Source organism: Hemicordylus capensis, chromosome 2 (assembly GCF_027244095.1).
Source record: "Hemicordylus capensis ecotype Gifberg chromosome 2, rHemCap1.1.pri, whole genome shotgun sequence".
In the NCBI taxonomy this organism is placed as follows: Eukaryota; Metazoa; Chordata; class Lepidosauria; order Squamata; family Cordylidae; genus Hemicordylus; species Hemicordylus capensis.
Genome location: NC_069658.1, coordinates 374,438,148 through 374,459,846, shown reverse-complemented (window position 1 = coordinate 374,459,846; position 21,699 = coordinate 374,438,148). Strand labels below are relative to the sequence as shown.

The window sequence follows — 21,699 nt, the reverse complement described above, 5'->3', positions numbered from 1 at the left end:
GAGAGTGGGTATCATGAGTCCTGAATTATTTAATAATATATCCAGCACCATTGGGGTTCAGCTCATGGACATGGCCATTCAAAATAGAGCGCTTTTAGTCCCATTTTTAATTCCTTTAGGCATTCCAGATCAGACGAATCTGAATACTTTCAAATGGGTAGCTATTTTTATTTTTTTAAATTAAATGCTAGAAACATATAAGTGGAACATGCCAAGGTCATGCACACAACCATGCCAGGGATGGTGGGCGGGCTGCAGGGAATGCAGGAGCTTGCCTGCCTGCCCTGGCAGATGAGTGGCCACCGTGATGCACTCCAGCACACCCCATTCCCACACAAGCAGTGGCACAACCAAAGGAAATGCCAGCAGTGGGAGGACACCCACATCCCAGGTGCCCTGGGAGCATGAGTGCGGCCACTCCTCCCCACTCCCAGCTCACTGCCAGAAATGGCGGTGAGCCAGGGGAAGCCATTTAACCCAGTGGCAATCGCCCAGATGATCACCAACCAAGGTTAAGTGAACCACAGATTAATGCCTGGTAACACTGGGTTAAGAAGTGGGGCTTGGCTTAGTGCAGGGGTTGTGCCAGGAGCAACCTAGCTTCCAGTGCTTCACATGTGCAGCATAACCTAAGCTGGGCTGCCCTAACCTGGGTTAGGTTCAATCAATCAGTCAATCATCTTTATAACAGCCAAAGACTAGCACAACCTGGGTAAGCCTGTGCATGTGAATACCCTTGCCAATTGCTACTATAGTTTAGTATTCCAGATAATTCTGCATTTGGCTGCACAGGAAACACACGCGGCTCGTGAAGGTGCCTCTGGGGGGCAGTGGATGGCTTCTTTAAGGTAAATGGAGCCGGTGCTCCATGCCGCCCAACAGCCCCCGCGGCGGGGAATCGCCTCTGCCACTCACCTGGCCTCTGGCAGGGGCTCACCTCCATGGGAGCCAGGTGAGTGGCAGAGGCGATTCCCCGCCGCGGGGGCTGCTGGGCGGCATGGAGCACCGGCTCCGTTTACCTTAAAGAAGCCCCCCCCCCGGAGGTGTGTTCATGAGCTGTGCCTGACAGGAAAGGAACTTTTGAACTGAAGAGGGAGATCTTTTACCACCAGACAATAGGACTCCACTTTTGAGGAGTGAAAATGCCTCCGCTACTAGATAAAACACCCAGTTTGGCTTCAATTTGCTTTCGGCTTAATACAACACCTAAATTCATTTCTTGCTTTGACAATATAAAAGTCTATCTTGTTTGTCTGCTTTTTCCCGATTTCTGCCTTATTTATTTATTGTTAAATTTCTATACTGCCTTTCATTAAAACAGTCTCAGGGTGGTTCACACAAAAGTTAAAGAAGCCTACAAAAATTACACAATTAAAATATCAGCTAGAATATAAAAATACAGATCTGATTAAAATATTTTTTAAAAAACAATCGTGATATAACTATACAAGATACAAAGCAGCAGCAATATTTATTTATTTATTTATTTTTTATTTATTTAATGTATTTGTATATCACCCAAAATGCAAGTCTCTGGGCAGTTTACAACAAAACAGGAAAAACAAGAAGTAAAAAGGTTAAAACATTACAACAATTTAAAACTTAAAACAACATTAAAACTATTTAAATCATCAAACTATTAAAACAGTAACTAATTAAAAGCCTGGATAAACAAATGTGTCTTGACTGCCTTTTTAAAAGGTGTAAGAGGCTCTTATTTCAGCAGGGAGCACGTTCCAAAGCCTCGGGGCAGCAATGGCAAAGGCCCATCCTCGATTAGCCACCAGACGAGCCAGTGGCAACTGCAGACAAACCTCTCATGATGATCTCAGTGGGTGGTGAGGTTCATAGCAAAGAAGACTTTCTCTTAAATACCCAGAGCCCAAGCTGTTTAGGGCTTTATGGTTTATAACCAAGACCTTGTATTTTGGCCAATAATCCCCAATAGGAATAATCATATTCCTATTCCCCAGTAGGAACAATCATTTAAAAGCCTGGTCAAAAACCCAAAATTTCACACACTTTTGAAAAACTATGATGGAGACTAAGGAATGATTGGCCACTGGGAGAGCATTCCAGAGTCAGGGGCCAACAACTGAGAAGGCCCTGTCCCGCATGTATGAGAGCTGAGTCTCCCTCATTGTTGTCACCTGGAGCAGAGCCCCACCCACCCAGAAGACTTTATCAAGTGGGCAGCAACCTTTGGGAGCAGGCAGTCCATCAGGTATCTAGGATGCAAACTGTTAAGGGCTTTAAAGGTCAAAACTAGCACCTTGAATTGGATCCCGAAACAAATTGGCAGCCAGTGCAGTTCTTTCAAAATGGGTGTGATGTTATCCCAAAGGGCAGCTCCTGATAAAATACTAGCTGCCACTAGCTGCAAAAACATTCTGAATTTCTGAATATTCTTCAAGGGCAGCCCCATGTAGAGAGTGTTACAGTAATCGAGCCATGACGTGACTAAGGCATGAGTAATTGTGGCCAGATCTACCTTCTTGAGAAAGGGTCTCAGCTGGCACACTAGCCGAAGCTGTACAAAGACACCCCTGGATACTGCTCCAACGTGACCTTCCAAAAGCAGAGCCGGGTCCAGCAATAACCCCAAGCAGTGTACTTGCTCTTCCAAGGGGAGTGCAACTCCATCCAGAACCAACAGAATTTCCTCAACCCAATGGGCTCTTTTATTACCTCTGTTTTGTCTGAATTCAATCTCTGTTAATTAGCACACATCCAACCCATCACGGCTTCCAAGCCCTAATTCAGGACACCCACTGCCTCCCTCGGATCAGGTGACAAGGAGAGATAGAGCTGAGTGTCATCTGCATATTGCTGACAACTCAGTCCAAGTCCCCAGATGAACTTTCCTAGAGGTTTCATGTAGATGTTAAACAGCATGGGGGACAAAACCTAACCCTGCAGAACTCCACAGACCAATGGCCACAGAGCCAAGCAGTAGTCCTCCAGCACCACCTTCTGGTCCCTCCCCTGAAGAAAGGACCAAAGCCACTCCAAAGGAACACCTCCAATTCCTATACTTGATAGGTGGTCCAGAAGGAAACCATTGTTGATGGAATCAGTTGCCTTTGAGAGGTCCAGCAGAATCAATAGGGATGCACTCCCCTGTCTAGCTCCAGGCATAGATTGTCCTCTAGAGCGACCAAGGCAGTTTCAGTCCATTATCCTAGGCAGAAACAAATTAAAAAGGGTCTAGATAATCCGCATCATCCAAGACCCTCTGCAGCTGGATGCCACCACACACTCTATCACCTTGCCCCAAAAGGGAAGGTTAGAGGGTCTATACGGTTGGAGGGATCAAGGGAAGGCTTTTAGAATAATGGTCTTATGATCACCTCCTTGAGGCATGATGGCATCCTGCCCTCCCTTAATGAAGCATTAATGATTACCTCCAACCATCTGCCTGTACCCTCCCTGGCAGCTTTTATTAGTCATGAAGGACAAGGGTCAAGAGCTCACAATGTTGCTCACACACTGCCAAGGATCTTGTCCACATCTTCAAGCTGTATTAACTGAAAAGAATCCAACACAATAGAACCAGATGGTACCTGAGGCACGTCTGCTGAAACTGCCAAAACTCTGGAGTCCAAATCAGCATGGATGCGAGCAACTTTACCTGCAAAGTAATATGAAAACTGATCACAATGGGCTGTAGATGATTCCTCCCCAATTACCTGGTGGAATGTGTGGAGCAATCTCTTTGCTACACAAAACAGCTCCACTGGTCTGCACTGAGCAGATGCAATGGAAGCAGAGAAAACACATTTCTTCTCTGCCCCCACCGCCACAGAGTAGTCCCTAAAATGGGCTATAGCCCATGTTTGATCAGAATCATCATGACTCTTCCTCCAGCATTGTCCCAGCCATCGCCCAAATTGCCCAAGGAGGAGCAGAACAGGCTCCACCAAGCTGGAGAGGGCATTTAGGCACAACTGTGTCAACAGCCTGGGCTGTCTCTCCATTCTCGAGATTCACCAGGGCTTTGACTAAGTCTGGGCTTTCGAATGGAAACTCCTCGAGGGCTGTCTGGAAACTGAGTGGAGCCATAAGCCTCCGGGGGTAGACCTTTTTATTGGTTCACCACCCCTTCAGAGGACAGATAGAGCAGTCAAACTAAACCCCACCAGATGGTGATGTGTCCATGGCAAGGGAGTTATCTCAAATTTCCCCATCTCCAGATCATTTATTCCCCGGTCAGCAAAAACCAGATCCAGAATATGTCCTGCCATGTGAGAAGGGCCAGATACCAACTGTGATAGGCCCATGGTTGCCTTGGAGGCCATGAAATTCTGAGCTGCTCCTACTAGTGGAACCTCAGTGTGGACACTGAAATCCCCCAAGACATTAAGCTTGGGGGAATCCAAAGCCACCTCTAATAGAGGGACTGAAGTGCAGCAGGGTGGTTGGTACACCAGCAGAATCCTCAGCCTATCTCAGAGCCCCACACTCAAGGACAGACACTCAAAATTTTGAGATTGCCTTACCGGGTACATGGAAATGGGAAAGATCTTGCGATAGATGGCCACAACGTCTACTCTGACTGGCAGTGGCTCTCGTAAATTTCAGGCAGGTGTCCTTCCCAGCCCTTCCTGGAGATGCTGCCAGGGATTACACCTGGCACCATCAGCATACAAGTCCCATACTGGACTAGTGTCAGGACATCCTAAAACAAATGAAAGGGAATGTCCAATTAAATGCCCTGGTTCCTTCAAATGCATTGAATTTCCAAATGGCCAATGGCTATTCAGAAATTCCATACATTCCTATGGCCATTTGGAAGGAACCAGTGCATTTCAGTGGACATCCCCTATCATTCATTCTAGTGCATACCCTGGAGTCTACATGATCCTTCTTATTGTAACAGAACCACATGAATTACTGCATCTATCTAAGTGAGGAGTGTGGCCACTGGGATGTGCGTGGCCATGCAACATGGCTGTTAGGACGGGTGTGGCTATGGAGGCTGTCATGGAGAGTGCCTGCACTTCTGAATTACAACTACATCACTGATAAAAGCATTACCTGCTTTTGGACTACGGGTTTGTTTATTTGTTTACCTTCACATTGTTCTTCAGTGTCAATTAAGCAGAATCTGCATGATGCATCTTCTACAAATGGGTGAACTGGCTAAAAATCAGCTTCACAGAGAATGGTATGTTCCTCACATACTTCCTATTTTTCAAGAAGGCTTCTCTGGGTGTGTTCGTCCCATAACCTTCAGATGATTAGCAGCAGATTCCTTTGTTATTGCTGAAATATTGGATCCTGACACTAAGGTTATAAACAATCCTGGGCAGGATGTGTCTGGAATGACAAGTTCTCTCTCTGGTTTAATTAAAGTATATGGGGAGAGATGGTGTCAGTAAGGGAAATTTTAACAGAAGAGCTCATTTTTTTTAACAGCATGCCAATTATTGAGCAGGCATAGCTATGCTAAAAAGCACTCTAGGTGATAAGATCATTTCTCAGCTAAGCACAATTGATGTCTACAAAGGAAGGATGTGCTGTAGAAATGCATTTTCCTCTATGTCTGAGTGCGAAAACAATGCTTACGTACCAGTTCCATTTAAAGTTTTGTTATCGCCCTATCTTTTAAAAGTATGAAGAGTGTCACTTCTGTACACTCTTTCACTTTAAATGGACTTTTGCTGCACACAGGCTCCCCAGTCCAAATCTCTCTCATAAATTGCATTACTACTGTGTAAAGGATTGGCCTTGGTCTAGTTTCTATCAAAATGCTTCATCTTCACAGGGGTATGGATTAAGCTGAAAGATATCTCCAAACAAAGCTTTTCCTACTTCAGCATTCCTGTCTGTGCTTTCTGCACACCAAAGCACACCAGTCAATGCTGCATTATGATATTGCTTGCAGCAGGGGCAGTCCTTTCTGAAGCGAGTTGAGGCGGTCACCTCAGGTGATGTATTGGTGTCACCCAGGGGTGTAGCTATAATTGAGCGAATGGGTTCAAGGAACCCGGGCCACCCAGCTCCTGAGGGCTCCCCAGCTTCAATCCTCCCTTGTTTCTTCATTATCTCTCTCACTCTGAGAGGCCTCCAGAGAGAGAGGTAGGCCCCCTCTTCCCTAGTTCCCCCCCTGGAGTCACTTCAGGGGACATATTGCTACAAGGGCAGCAAGATGCCCCACTCCCTAGTGCTGCCAGCAGAGCAGCTTTTTGGTACTCATCTGAACTTTGGGAACTTGGCAAGGAGCACCTCTCCTCACACACATTGCAAAGCAAAGAAGCACAAGGCAAGGAGAAGAAGCTGCTGGCAACCTTCCCTTGTCTCTGATCTCCACAGCACTTTGAAAGCTTGCAGGGGTCAGCTTTGAAAGGGAGTTGGGCCCTACTCCCTGTGAGGTGGTTTTCTCAGCTGGCTCACCCCATGTCCGTTCAGAGCCACAAGCTCAGATACTCTTCAGAGCCCACCTACAGTATGTTTTCATGACGGAGGAATGGATGACGTGCACACGCCACCACTAAAGGCCGTTGCCTGCTTAGTCAATGAACTGGTTCACAATTATCACTAGCTCATGCATAAACCTGAAGCAGAGAAGAATGAATGGAGATTTTTGTAGATACAACATTTTATGTATTTAGTTATGAAAGCTATATCCCCGCCCAAAAGCTGTGCAAAGAAAGAGGAAGACTGAGTGAGAACCTTTCTCTCTGATACGCTGTTTTTCTGTTTTCTGCCCAAAGCAGCTCATTATAACCTTAAACCTAACCATAAAACATAAAGCACAGCACGATACCAATAATTACAGTATATCACATATAAAGCAGCATTCTAGTCATCAATACACAATGGCAAAATTCAAAATAAAATTAATATCCGGTTTATGCAGCACCAAATGCTTTCCTGAAAAGCCATGTTTTTCTCTAATGGCTAGTGTGGGTTAGGATGTGCATGGAACCAGCTGGCCCGGTTCAGTTCAAGTCCGGACCAGAGTCGACCCTGATCGGGCCAGTTCAGTCCATTACCCCCTCGAAACCCCCCCCCTGGCTCGGTCCGGTCTGGGGGGGTTCACAGACCTTTTTAATTCAAAAATAAACCTTTACTCCCCCTCCCCCTGCTGGCCTTCGATATGTCTCCCTTTGGCCAGCCATGCAGAGGCTCAGTGCTCAGTGCCTCCAAAATGGCCACCGGGCGAAAGCTGAAAACTGGTGGAAGAGTGCCCAAAGGGGCAAAGAGCTGGCCGAACTGGCCTGAGGGGGGCATATCAAAGGCTGGTGGGGGGAGGGGGTCCTCCACGGACCACCACCCCACACCGCCTCCAGCAACTCCCCAGAGGGGAGTAAAGGTCTTGGGTTTTTTACTAAAAACGTCCACGAACCCCGGGGGGTAGATCGACCCTGAGCCATCGAACCGAACCGGCTCAATGTCAAACTGGCTTGACATCAAGCTGGTTTGCACATCCCTAGTGTGGGTGCCTATTTGGCTGCCACAATGAGTGTGTTCCAAAGAAATGAAACCATTTAAAAGGCCCTGCTTCTAAGGGATACCTGCCAAACCTCAGATAGGCAGGACACTCAAAGCAGAGCCTCAAATGAAGGACACAATGCACAAGTCAATACTGCATAATTTCTAACTAAATTTACCTCAATTGACATAATAAAAAGAATAGTATATTCCATTAAAAAGATGAAACTCAACCTGATTGTGGAAGAAAGACTTTTGCTAACATATTGGCAAGGCTGGCCCAAATCTCCATGAGTCAGCCATGGTGAGGCAGCACCTTGTCACACAAAATTCTGCTCCTCTCCTCTTTCCTCAGCAGCATGCACCTTGAGTGTGTGTCCTCTTCCCTTTCCCAGTGGTGCACTACCTACCTCCGCTGCTGCTTTTCCATATCCTCCTCCCCCTGCTCTGGCTTTTTAAAATGGCAGAAGAGAATGAAGTGTGTGGACAGTAGAATAGTGGTCTAGCTCTCCTGAGCGACACTCTAGGCCATCACTCCACTCTCATTCACACATTTCCTCTTCTACTCTCTTCATTCTCCCTGCTTTAAAACAACAGCAACAAGTTATATTATTATTATTATTATTATTATTATTATTATTATTATTATTATTAAAACATTTTTATACCACCCAAAACACACGTTTCTGGGCGGCTTACAACAGAATAAAAACAAAGTAAAACATTCATTAAGACAAAAATCGGGGGGGGGGGGACACATTACAACATTTTAAAATTTTTAAAATAATATTTTAAAACACCATTAAAACAACATTAATTAAAAGCCTGGGTGAAGAGATGTGTTTTTAAAGACTTTTTTAAAGCTGTCAGAGATGGGGAGGCTCTTATTTCACAAGGGAGTGCATTCCAAAGCCTCGGGCAGCAGCGGAGAAGGCCCATCCCTGAGTGGCCACCAGAAAAGCCAGTGGCAGCTGCAGACGGACCTCTCCAGCAGATCTCAGTGGGCAGTGGGGTTCATGACGAAGAAGGCATTCCCTTAAATACCCAGGGCCCAAACTGTTTAGGACTTTATAGGTTATAACCAACACCTTGTATTTTGCCCGGAAACATATCGGCAGCCAGTGTAGCTCCTTCAATGCAGCAGTTATATGGTCTCTCCAAGATGACCCAGAGACCAGCCTGGCTGCCACATTCTGGACCTACATTCCATACCACATTCTGGACCTAGCTTCTGGACTATGTACAAGGGCAGCTCCACATAGAGCGCATTACAGTAATCCAGTCTGGAGGTTACCAGCAGATGCACCACTGTTTTGAGGTTGTTTACCTCAAGAAACGGACGCAGCTGGCGTATCAGCCAAAGCTGATAGAAGGCACTTCTGGCCACCGCCTCAACCTGGGACACCAGGGAGAGGCTTGGATCCAGAAGCACCCCTAGACTGCGTACCTGTTCCTTCCAGAAGAGTGTGACCCCATCCAGAAAAGGCAGATCAAAATAATCTCTTGAGTTCCAACCCCGCACAATGAGTACCTCCGTCTTAGCCAGATTCAGTCTCAGTTTGTTATCCCTCATCCAGCCCATCACCAACTCCAGGCAGGCATTTAGGGAGATTATGCCCTCTCCCAATGATGCTGACATGGAGAAATAGATTTGGGTGTCATCAGCATACTGATAGCACCCTGCACCAAATCTCCTGATGATCTCACCCAGCAGTTTCATGTAGATGTTAAACATTGGAGACAATTTGGAGCCCTGGGGAACACCATAAAAAAGTTCAGATTTTGAAGAACAGCAGTCTCCAAGGGACACCATCTGGAACCTGCCCGAGAGGTAGGAGTGGATCCACTGCAAATCAGTGCCCCCAACCCCCTCAGACGCTCCAGAACGATACTATGGTCGATTGTATCGAAAGCCGCCAAGAGGTCCAGAAGGACCAACAGAGTCACACTTCCTCTGTCAGTTGCCAATTGGAGATCATCCATCAGGCCGACCAAGGCAGTCTCCACCCCATAGCCAGCCCGAAAGCCAGTTTGAAATGGGTCAAGATAATCTGTTTCCTCCAAGACTGTCTGGAGCTGGGAGGCCAACACCCTCTCAATTACCTTGCCCAGCCACGGAAGGTTGGAGACAGGCCTGTAGTTGTTCAAGTCCGAGCGATCCAGGGTAGGCTTCTTCAGAAGTGGTCTAATAATTGCCTCCTTAAGACTAGGAGGCATCCTTCCTTCCCTCATAGATGCATTTATAATCTCTGCCAGGCCTTCTACAACAACTCCCCTGCCAGATAATATAAGCCATGTCGGGCAAGGGTCAAGAGAACAGGTGGTAGGCCACACCATTCCAATCAGCTTGTCCACATCCTCAGGGGTCACAAACTCAAACTGATCCAACCTAATCACACAAGAGGAGTCTCTTGACACCTCCACATCTGACACTGAGGTAATTGTGGAGACGGAGTCTAAGTCGGCCCGAATATGAGATATTTTCCCCCACAAAGAATTTATTAAACATCACAGTGGGTAATCGATGGTTCCAGATTCTGATTTAAGGGAGGAGGGGCACTCACTAGCCCTCTCACAATCCTGAACAACTCCGCCAGATGTGAACTTGCAGATGCAATATGGGCAGAAAGGAATCGCTTCTTTGCCGCACGTATGGTCTGAGCATAGGTCTTCAAATAAGCTTTATGTTGCAATCTGTCGAATTCAAGCTGAGTCTTTCTCCACTTGTGCTCCAGTTGTCTACCTCGCCTAGTTCTTCTGTATACCAAGGGGCCAAATTTGAAGCAGGTCGGAGAGGACGCTTAGGAACAATCATGTCTACTGCCCCAGTGAGTTTGCTGTTCCAATTCTCCACCAGGGCATCAACAGGATCGCCAGCAGAGCCAACACTAAATCCCTCCAAGGCTTCTTGAAATCCTATGGGATCCAATAACCTTCCCGGGTGGATCATCCTAATAGGTCCCTTGCCCCTGTGAAAGCGGGAAGTGATTGTGAGTCCGACCTTAACAAGATGGTGGTCCGTCCATGAATATGGGGAAATCACAGGTTTCCCCACCCACAGAACACCACCCTGATCAGAGTGAAAGACCAAATCAAGCATGTGACCAGCAATGTGTGTCAGCCTATATGAACTCCTGAGCCACCCCGGACAAATTGGTCTAAAAGTGAACACTGAAGTCCCCCAGCACCACAAGCCTGGGGGACTCCAACACCAAGTCCGAGATCAAGTCCATCAGCTTGGTTAGGCTTCTAAGTTGGAAGAGGACTTGAAGCACTTGTTAGTGGTGGCTGGCATGCCACTGACACACCATTAGGCCAAGTATGGGAGAAAGCCAGAGGGTGGAGGCCAGCAGGTGGAGGCAGCAGACAGATGTGGCTGATGGTTGTGGAGCATGAATGAGGCTCTCCTGCCAATCTGCTACCTCCAAACAGTCCTGAGGTGGTCACCTCACTGCACTTCTTTAGGAGGCTAGACATGCATAGTTGAACTGAACAAAGGGAAATTTTGATTTTGGTAATAATGAATTCTCCAGACTAACACTGCACTCACACAGTGAACAAAGTTGCATACATGCAAAAAGTTCAAAGTGGCACTTGTGCAACATTGAGGAACAGGACGTGGGCATCTCCTTCTGTGTCTTCTGCAAGCTTTCATGTTGCACTAGTACAACAATAGTATGGAGCACAAGCTCCTGACATAGTGCATATGGCTAGTGCAAGAGTCTTGTACGAGTGCAACATGCTTGTTGAAGCACAGCATTAGTCTGGATGGAGTAGTGGCTGGTGCGGAGACTGCCAGGCAGGCAGTGAGAGGCACCTTTAAGCATAAATGCATAGGTGCTTACCTCCGTTCTGGCTGCACCTGCAAGCTGCTCCAAGCAGTAGTGCACTGCCAGCACTCCCTGTGGCAGAGAATCGGCTCAGTCACCTGGTTGCTAGCAGGATATCAGCTATGCAGGGAGTGTTGGGCAGCATGCTGCTGTTCAGAGCAGCTTGCAGGTAAGGCCAGAGTGCAGGTAAGCGCCAACAGATTTATGCTTAAAGGTGCCTCTCACCACCACCGCCTGGCAGCATCTACACCAGCCAGTACTGTCTTGATTAGGGAGGTGTGAGCCAGTTTGATGTTGAACCAGCTTGACATCGAACAAGCCAGGTTTGAGGGCTCGAAATCAAATTGCATCTGCCCCAGTTTGGCTCAAGATCAAGCTGAACCTCTCTACCCCATCAGTTCTGGGGTTCTGACTGTTCAAATATATTTTTAATGAACTCAGTGCCTCTGGGAGTGCTGCTGCAGCTCTGGGGGATCCCTGGAGGTGGCCCTCCTCCCCCTGCCAGCCTCCCCTGGTCTTGTAAACACCAATTTTGGGGCAGTTTTTGGCCCATTTTGAGTCTCTGTGCAGTTGCAGTGGCCATTTTGGAGGCTGCCGTGCATGTAGCATCCCCAGAGGTGGTAAGTGTATGTATATATATATATAACAATTGGAATCCCTAAACCAGCTTGAACTCAATCCGAATCGGGGAGAGTTTGGGGGTGTTTGGAGATGCACAAAGATGAACATGCCCAGTGCGGTTCGAGTCCGGTTCAGACTCAAACCAAACTGAGCAAACCAGTTTTGTGCACAGCCCTAGTCTGGATGCCAGCCAATACGTTTCTTGTGAAATGTTCTATATGGATATTTACTTTATTCTTTTAAAAAATCTATCCGATCTTTCCATTAATTAGTCTCTATGATAGCTTACATACCTTTTTAAAAAAATAAAAGAGGTTAAATATAAAGACAGAATTAAAATTGAGCAAAGAACACTGAGTAACATGATGCACAGTTGAATGGAGCCTGAAGCGGGGTAAATGCAGAAATCCCACTTTTGCCTTTGATGGGCTTAAATGTGTTTGGATCAAATATATCTTATGGCTTTCCTGAAGTCCTGTACAGAGGGCTTTAGACTTCATATCATGTTAGCCAATGTGAATAGACAACACAACAGCAAAAGAGACAGCCAATAGAATTCCATTTTTTCTCCCTTCAAAAGCTTGGAGAACAGGACAGATTGAACCTGGCACTAACACATAGCAGCACAGGTGCTGGGCAAAAGTGTTTGGTGAGAGTATTTCCTAACTGGGGTTCTACAATAGAAAAGATCCTCTCCCTGAACTGAGGAATGCTGAATATATGGCTTTTGAACTATTTCCTTTTACAAGAATTGCAAATATATTGAATATATTTTTGTAATGACATTGATAGACTTATATAGCATGCATAGGACAATGCAAACTTTGGTTGGGCGGAAAAAAAACCATAGTGGGATGGTTGTTTTTGTACCTGCTTTTGTGATACATATTTTTCTCAGTCCGAAAAAAATAAAAGTAGCTTTGTGCATCATGTTTTTGTTCTTATTGTAATTGTGCTGGTCTGCATTGTGGCATAGATCAATAGCAAAAAAAAATTAAGTATATTAGATAAAAATATTACCCAGTTGCACAGATGAGGATTATTTGAATTTAATTACTTGAGGCTGCCCTGCAGTTTTAGAAGCCTATGCATTTTAATACAAAGAACATTAAATGATCTCTATCATATGTAACCAACTATTCACAGAAAGCAACATCTTTAAAGAAAGACACTTTGATGCATCTATTTTTAATATACACCCTATTATGATATTCTCGATGGATGTAATAATGTATAAGATTAATTAACTGACAACTGTGTTCATGGATTTGCTATAATAGATTATGTACATTAAAAAGAAGACAAACATAGGTTTTCCTAAATGACAGGTGATTGGCAGTCATTTTAAGTAACTATCAGTTATTTCTTGTCTTCACCAGTAAAGCAGCTGAACTCTTAGTCAAAGAGTTAGTGGCTGCGTGTTATTACCATGAAAGGCACCAGTTGTAGACATACGAAATAGAAATTCATTCAGATTGGCTATCCCCATAGAATGACCTTGAGATGCCTGCATGAGCTATGGGATAGGATGGTGACCTAGTAGAGGACGGACACAGCTAGCTCTTGTGGCCATTTATTAAAAAAAAAAAGCACCAAGAGGATGGGAGTTTCTTGTTGGGCCAGTTCAGACAAAACATCTGAGATGGCCCTGCCCACCACACAAGTAGGTCCATACATGAGCATACCCTGCTCCCACTTCCAACATGCCATTTTCCTTCTTGTAATTGCATGGGAGGATGGTTTCTCCAGTCTGGCCCCCACACATGATCTAAATACTAATGTAGTGTTGGATCACATGCAAAGGGGGAGCTTTTATGGTGGGGGATAGAAAGTGAAAGGCATGCCAGGAGGGGGAATGGGTGGTATGCTCATGCACGCTCTTAATCACATGGTGGGTGGGACTGGCTGGCCCATGGAAGATGCAGGCTAGTATTTTAGAGACAATGCCAGGGGTGGTCATTTTATGAGGTTATGTGAGGCCTCAGCCAGTGTTACTGGTGTGTCAGCAGATGCTACCATAACTGCTACCACCAAATCCTTGCAAGTTTTGTAAGTACTTCTCCTCACTTTCTTTGCAAAGCTTGCCAAAGCATTCCTTCTCCTTGCCCCCTCTCTCACTTTTCAAAGCTTCCCCCCCCTGCCTTTTAAAGGGGGCTGGTCCCATCAGGGGTGTGGGAGGCAGCATTAGGTGTTTTGGTTTATGGTAGTACTTTAAAATATGGATCTCTCTGGGGCATAGCAAGGTCAGTATGCGTCCTGGGATAAAATGATAGCCCCTCCCCCACATCTTTTTCTTTGAAGAGGCATGAGGGGGAGAACAAATAGCAAGCTTTCACACAGCTAGTGGACCCCACTCCCTCAGTGGCCCAGAGGCATTTGTCTTTTCACACTGTTCAATTGTGGCTATGCTCCAGGTGAATTCCATTCAGATCACTGCAGTCTAAAGTAGTTTAGTTTTTTGTTCCACTGATCAGCAACTCATATTGTTAATGTGTAGACCAGATCTTAGTTGAAAGGAAACCAAAAGAAATAGTTATAGTTATTAGGAGATCCCATCAGGGACCCTGAAGCTTATCTAGAACTATAACAGCAATTCAAATTAAAAGTATTCACAAGTTAAATTAAACAGAGGTGGCAAAGGATGAAGTTTTAAAACTAATCGACACATTAAAAATTAACAAGTCACCAAGAACAGATGAAGTTCACCAATGAGTTCTTAAATAACTCAAATGCAAAACACAGAGTAAAGAACTTACAAGCAATCAGGGACTAAAGCTAATAAGCAAAGGATATACCTTTGGAAAAACAGATAGTTTTGGAAGTGAAGTCTGAGAAATGCAAGTGGCATTTGCATTGACTCAAGGGCTACAAGCAACCTGTTTATAGAAAGGGAGAGATTTATAAACCTAGATACAAGTTGTAAAATCCCTATATATTTGGCAGATGGAAAACTGATATATGCAGAAGGGAAAGGATCTGTACAGTTGCTCTGCAAACTGGAGAAAGGAAAAACCATTGGATTAACAACTGAAGAAGCTTTGTATGTGCCTACTCTAGAAACAAATCTGATGTCTGTAAAATATGCTACAGAAAGGGGCTACAAAGTGAAATTTAAAGGAAGGCATGGTTTCATTACTCATAAACAGGAACTGCTTATGAAAGCAGTTTTACAAGAGAATGGATTGTTTGAAGTAGAATGTGTGACTGAAAAGGCCAAAACTGTGAAGGAATGCACACACAAAGGATGTCTTTATTTGTGGCACAGAAGGTTAGGCCATAGAGATGCCAAAATGATATGTCAGGCTGAAAAGTTGGATTTGGTAAATGATCTAAAAACAGCCCCCTGCAGCACTGAATCAAAGTATGCATGCAGGCAACATGGTTTGCTTTTCTTCCATGCAAAGAAAGAGAAACACAGCATCCTTTGGATCTGACTCATAGTGATGTTTGTAGACCTATGCAAGTTAATACATCAGGAGGGAATAAATATGTTCTCACTTTCATTGGTGACTATTCTAGATACATATATACATACCTGTTTAGTGAAAAGGGAGAAGTACTAGAAATACTAAAAGAATATGTTGCAAGAGCGAGCAACAAATTTGGGAGAAAGCCACAGATCATCTGCACTGACAAAAGATTGCCAATAAAGACCACAGGAACAATGCCACATGAGTTATGGCTTGGCAACAAGCCCGCTTTGAGTCATATGAGAGTGTTATCTAAAGCATACACCTACAGGTGAAACTCGGAAAATTAGAATATCGTGCAAAAGTCCATTAATTTCAGTAATGCAAATTAAAAGGTGAAACTGATATATGAGACAGACGCATTACATGCAAAGCGAGATAAGTCAAGCCTTAATTTGTTATAATTGTGATGATCATGGCGTACAGCTCATGAAAACCCCAAATCCACAATCTCAGAAAATTAGAATATTACATGGAACCAAGAAGACAAGGATTGAAGAATAGAACAATATCGGACCTCTGAAAAGTATACAGTGTACTGTGCTTGATTGGCCAGCAAACTCGCCTGACCTGACCCCATAGAGAATCTATGGGGCATTGCCAAGAGAAGGATGAGAGACATGAGACCAAACAATGCAGAATTGCTGAAGGCCGCTAATGAAGCATCCTGGTCTTCCATAATACCTCATCAGTGCCACAGGCTGATAGCATCCATGCCACGCCGCATTGAGGCAGTAATTGCTGCAAAAGGGGCCCAAACCAAGTACTGAATACATATGCATGCTTATGCTTTTCAGAGGTCCGATACTGTTCTATTCTTCAATCCTTGTCTTCTTGGTTCCATGTAATATTCTAATTTTCTGAGATTGTGGATTTGGGGTTTTCATGAGCTGTATGCCATGATCATCACAATTATAACAAATTAAGGCTTGACTTATCTCACTTTGCATGTAATGCGTCTGTCTCATATATCAGTTTCACCTTTTAATTTGCATTACTGAAATTAATGGACTTTTGCACGATATTCTAATTTTCTGAGTTTCACCTGTATATACCAAAAGCCAAAATGACCGCTCTCAACTGTAGATCTGAGGAAGGAATACTTGTTGGCTATTCCATAGGATGTAAAGGATATTGGATTTTAGGTCGCCACAGAAACAATTAAAATATGCAACATAGCACACTTCAGTGAAAATGAAAAGTCAACCTTGGAGAAAGAATCAAGGCAATATGACCAACAGAAAGGAGCCATTGTAAGTGTTACACCTGGTAGCAATTCAGCAAAAGAGAATGCTGATGGCGAAGAAAGGGTGCAGTGTTCAACATGACAAAATAAAGGAGTTTCACCTAAGAAACTTTCCTACATTGCAAAGGCAGAAAGGTTTCAAGAAACAAGCACATGGAAATAAATGGATAACTTGCCTGCAACTGAAGCACAAAATTGGAAAGAAGCTGTGAAAGAAGAAATGGAATCATTGACAAAAATAACACATGGACACTCACAGAGCTACCTGAAGACTATGGGAAGACTATGGGGTGCAAGTGGATTTTTTAAATGAAGCAAAATGCAGAAGGAGATGTCCAGCATTACAAAGCAAGACTGGTGGCAAAGGGATTCTTGCAAATATATGGGGAAAATTTTGATGAGACATTAAACACACCTCAGTAAGGACACTTCTAAGCATTGCTGCAGCAAAGAAAATGCAAGTGGATCACACAGATGTGAAAACTACATTTCATGGAAACATCAAAGAATATATTTATATGGAGCAGCCTCCAGAATTTGTGGAACCTCGTAAAGAAAAAGTTGTATGTAAACTGCAGAAAAGCATTTATGTACTAAAGCAGGCTACAAAAGCCTGGAATGTCAAGTTAAACCAATAAGGGATTTACCCAAGGAGAGGCTGACCCTTGCCTGTACTCAAGGCTCAAAGACAACAGATGGACCTATATAACCTGATAATTTGTTATGAGAATAAAGAGGACAATCTTGAAATAATAAAGCATCTGAATAGTTAGATAAGACTAAAAGAACTTGGGCCTGTTTCACACTATCCTGGGATACACATAGAGAGAGAAGAAGATGGAAGCTATTTGCTTAACCAAAAACAGAAAATAAATGATTTTCTAGAGTATTTGGGAATTACAGAGGCCAAAGAAATGAGTACACCTATGGAAACAGGTTACCTAAAACAGAAGAAGGAGAGTGAACTTCTACCAGACAACAGTGAGTACAGTACAGCGATGGGAAAGCTTTTATATGTAGCTATATTAACAAGACCGGATATAGATGCATCTGTGGGAATCTTGAGTAGGAAAGTAAGCACACCCAGCAAAGATGACTCGGCTGCGGTAAAGAGACCAGGTAGATACCTAAAAGTGACAATCCATCTAAAATTAAAGTTGCCTGCTAGTAGTGTACTCAAATTAGTAGGTTATAAGGATGCAGACTGGGCTGAGGATCAGACAGATCAGAAGTCAATCAGTGGTTATGTATTCTTTTATGGTGGTGGAGCAGTCAGTTGGCATAGCTGCAAGCAATCAATGGTTGCTCTCTCATCTACCATGACAGAATATTTATCTGTCTCTCAAGCATATCAAGAGGTGGTGTGGCTGCACAAGCTAATGTCAGATTTCAACACAGATGAACCCAAACCCATTGAGATGTTCAAGGATAATCAAAGCTGCATATAGATCTCACAAATGGAGAAAACTAAATTTAGAACAAAAAACATTGAAACAAAATATCATTATATGCAGGATGCACAAGAAAGGGGACTTGTAAAATTGATGTATCCAAGTGAACAAATGGTAGCAGATGTGCTAAGCCATTGCCCAGGAATCGTTTCAAAATCTTGAGAGAGAAGTTGGGACTTATAGGCAGCAGCATGAGCCAATGAGAAGGAGTGTTGGAGCTAGGACCCTGGCAGTGTCAGCTCTCAGCTGCAGTATCTCATTGTGACCACTCGAGGGTTTTATGGTCATGGATAAAAGTGCTGGACTCTTTGTTCTCCCTCTTTGTTCTCCCAATGTTAGTCTCCATTTTGTCTCTCTGATGATGTCTTTGTTTTGGCCTCTCTCTTCAGCCATGAGCTACAGCTGAAATTAAGCTGAAGGCTTTTTCACATTTGTTTGTAACCTTTTCTTTAAATAAATCCTTGTAGTTCTTCGGCACTAAAGAACTGTCTCAAGACCTTTTGCTTTGCTGCTTTCTTACCAAACTGGATTTGCTTTGCTATTTGGGGACTGAATTGCCATTCTTCCCCTACAGTCCGCACCCAGTTAAAGCCTGGATGCTGCTGGTACAATTTAAATAAATTGGGGGGTGGGGAATCACAGCACCACAGTTATTAAAGGGGGGCTGGCAATGAGAGAGCTAATCAACCACACAAGGAAATAAATTCCAAACAGCATCCAGTTGAGCCATCGGGCTGCTGGTACTATTTTAAAATAATTATCAGGGGGAAATAGAACACACAGCACTCTAGTTATTAGAGCCACTGGGGTTTGGTTTGGTTACAAACATGAATAATAAAATAATATTCCAAGCAGCACCCAGTTAAAGCCACTGCTGTTGGTGGTACAAATAATAATAAAAAACAGATAGGGGAAAATAAATCAGCTGGTACTGCAAATTAAAAGGATTTTTAAAAAACAGTGTCAGAAGATAAGCCTCTGTCTCTCTCTCTCCACTCACTGGAAGCATGGGGCAGACAGGCTAGCAGGCCCAGACCACCACCACCACCACCACCACTCTGCTCTCAGTGCTGCTGCAGTCTCTCTTTGATGATCCTCTCCTGAGGCACAAAAAGCAATGGCTCTCTCTGCCTCCAAGCATCCCCTTATATACATTTTGTAACTCCCTCCTTTGACCTCCCCACTTCCTGTTCCTTTCCACCAGCCACTGGAGGCACAGTTGCCCATGCTAAAATATTTGGACAATATATTTATCTGAATGACAACAAGCAATCAGAAGCCAGTGCCATAAAAACAATCAGCATTTGAAAAACATGGAGACAAAATCGTGCCTGTGACACAAATCATACGAATCGATCCCCAACAAATCGGCTCCAATTCAGTTTGGCCTCTTATCAGCCCCTTTATTTAAGGGACAATTCGATTCTCAGGTGAATCCATGACTCACCCTCCAATTTGTCATGAACTAATTCACACACAAATCAAATTGCACATCCCTAGAAGTGAGGTAGAACCTAATTCTCATTTGTTGATGCTTCCCTTATAAAATGAAAATCCTTTTAATGAGCTGCCTTTTTTTTTTTTTTTTGAGCTCATGGTGGTGGAAATGTAGAGATTAACTTTCAACTTTCTTTCACAATGTCAATGCCCAAAGATCACGGAATTCTAAAAATGCCTGCCTGTCATAAGCAAATGTGAATATGTACCAAAAAGAGCCACCACTTGTTAAACTTAATTTAAATCCTGTTAACTGCCTTCATGCTGGTGTTCTATAAAAATGAAGTCAGTCACTCGCAATAGGCCACTGGTTAATATTCATTAGCTGTTCAAATAACAAATAGAAATGCCCTTCATTAAAATTTAAAGGAGGAAAAACCTCTCCTCACATTATCCCATTGATGAATCCAGTGCTCACTGAGATAGACTTTTCTGAATACAGCTCCTTTGTTGGATTTCAAATTCTAATAAATGGGCTGAGGTGCTTAGAATACAAAGTTGGTGGTTATCTTATTCAGTGACTCCTCAGAGTAATTCTTTTAGCCTGGACTGAACTAACTGTTGCAAGTACCAGATGCCTGACAATAAAGCAAAATTCCTCTTTTCTATCCTAATATATATTTTAGAGGCAGTGAAGTAACAGGGACTATAATTAAGAATCAAGTGTTATGCCAATATGTACAATACTGACAGTATTTTCTGTAAATGTTAGAAATGAGGGGAGCATGGTACAGAAAATGAACTTGTCATCAAAATGAGTGTGTTGGAATATTTTGAATATATCATTGCCAAGAAGAGACTTTTCAAAGGAACATTGGCATGGTTCTGTACTAGAAATCCATAGCTGTCAAAGGGAGATTAGGCAATAGATCTATTATTATTATTATTATCATTATCATTATCATTATCATTATCAGCTTACAACATAGATTCAATAGAATTAAAAAATTAATAAGGTTCAAAGGTTCAAAGACCAGGCTAAAACCACAATTAAAATATGTTTTAAAAGATTGAAATTAAAATTTATTGATAAAAAGCTAAACACAAAGAAACCTACCAGAGGATAAGATAAAAGCCTCTCTAAAAATCTACACCCTTGTATACTGGCAGGGGAATCATCCAAAACTAGCCTTAATGGAAAATACTGTGGTCAACATATCCCCCCAACCCCAAGCTGTCATGAAGCTAGTTAGTGCCTGCTGGCCACATGTTGGTTAGTTTCCATGACTTAACTGTGGGTTACTACGATTAGTATAAAGTAAGATGATACTTTAGAAATCTCACAAACTGTCTACTGTTTAATAATTGTCACACTGATGTACCACTGATGTACCATGGATGGTGCAACCAATGTTGTCAAATTTAAAAATGCATATGACATGCACTGCAGAAAGGACTGTTGGGTGTGCTCATGGCACTCTTTCCATTCACAGAAGGCAATGGTAACCCAAAAGTGCCCTGCATGAACTGAGGGTGCATCTAAAAATATGTCCCAGAATCCTCTGCAATGCACAGGGGTTCCACAGCAGGTGAGCAGGAGTTCCTTAGAGCAGGGATTCTCAACATTGGGTCTCCAGATGTTATTGGACTTCAAGTCCCATAATCCCTAGCCCTTGGTTGGATATTATGGGAGGTTGGCCTTTGGTTGGAGATTATGAGAGTTGAAGTCCAATAACATCTGGGGACCCAACATTGAGAATCCCTGCCTTAGAGGACAAGTCAAAGTGAAAAGTATATCCTGAAGGTGGAAGTTTTGAAATTCATTGTGAAGTACCATTGATGTACATCACAATGATAATTTACATAAATGGTACATCATATGGTACATTATTGTGATATACTATTGTGTATCAACATCAAGCAATGTCCAAATATGTTCCTTAGCTATCAGATTTAATCAAGCATCAACTGTTATGTACCCAAAATCCTGAAATAAAACAGGTGTCAAATACAGCTCAAGTTGAATACAAGACAACTTGTTTAATGGAGCCTTTAACAAAATGTTTTAATGTCTTCCATGGGCCAAAGAGAACTCAGAGTCCCTGCCCTTTTGAAATCAGACTTTACTTCTGCGTAGGGCAGGAGCACATCCTGACCATGGGTAAGGAGCACATTTTATTTATTTGCTTGTTTGTGTATTAAGAGAA

The 21,699-nt window shown here is 43.5% G+C and overlaps 1 long non-coding RNA gene across 1 annotated transcript in view; it reads right to left on the bottom strand.

Moving 5' to 3' along the window:
• Positions 1-1,561: 1,561 nt before the first annotated feature.
• LOC128347657 (uncharacterized) overlaps positions 1,562-21,699 on the bottom strand; it is a 36,323-nt gene continuing 16,185 nt past the window's right edge. The window contains exons 2-3 of the long non-coding RNA XR_008317645.1: positions 3,564-3,631; positions 1,562-3,181 (exon numbers count right to left, since the gene is read on the bottom strand). This is a non-coding gene — a long non-coding RNA (uncharacterized LOC128347657). The remainder of the gene's footprint in view (positions 3,182-3,563; positions 3,632-21,699) is intronic.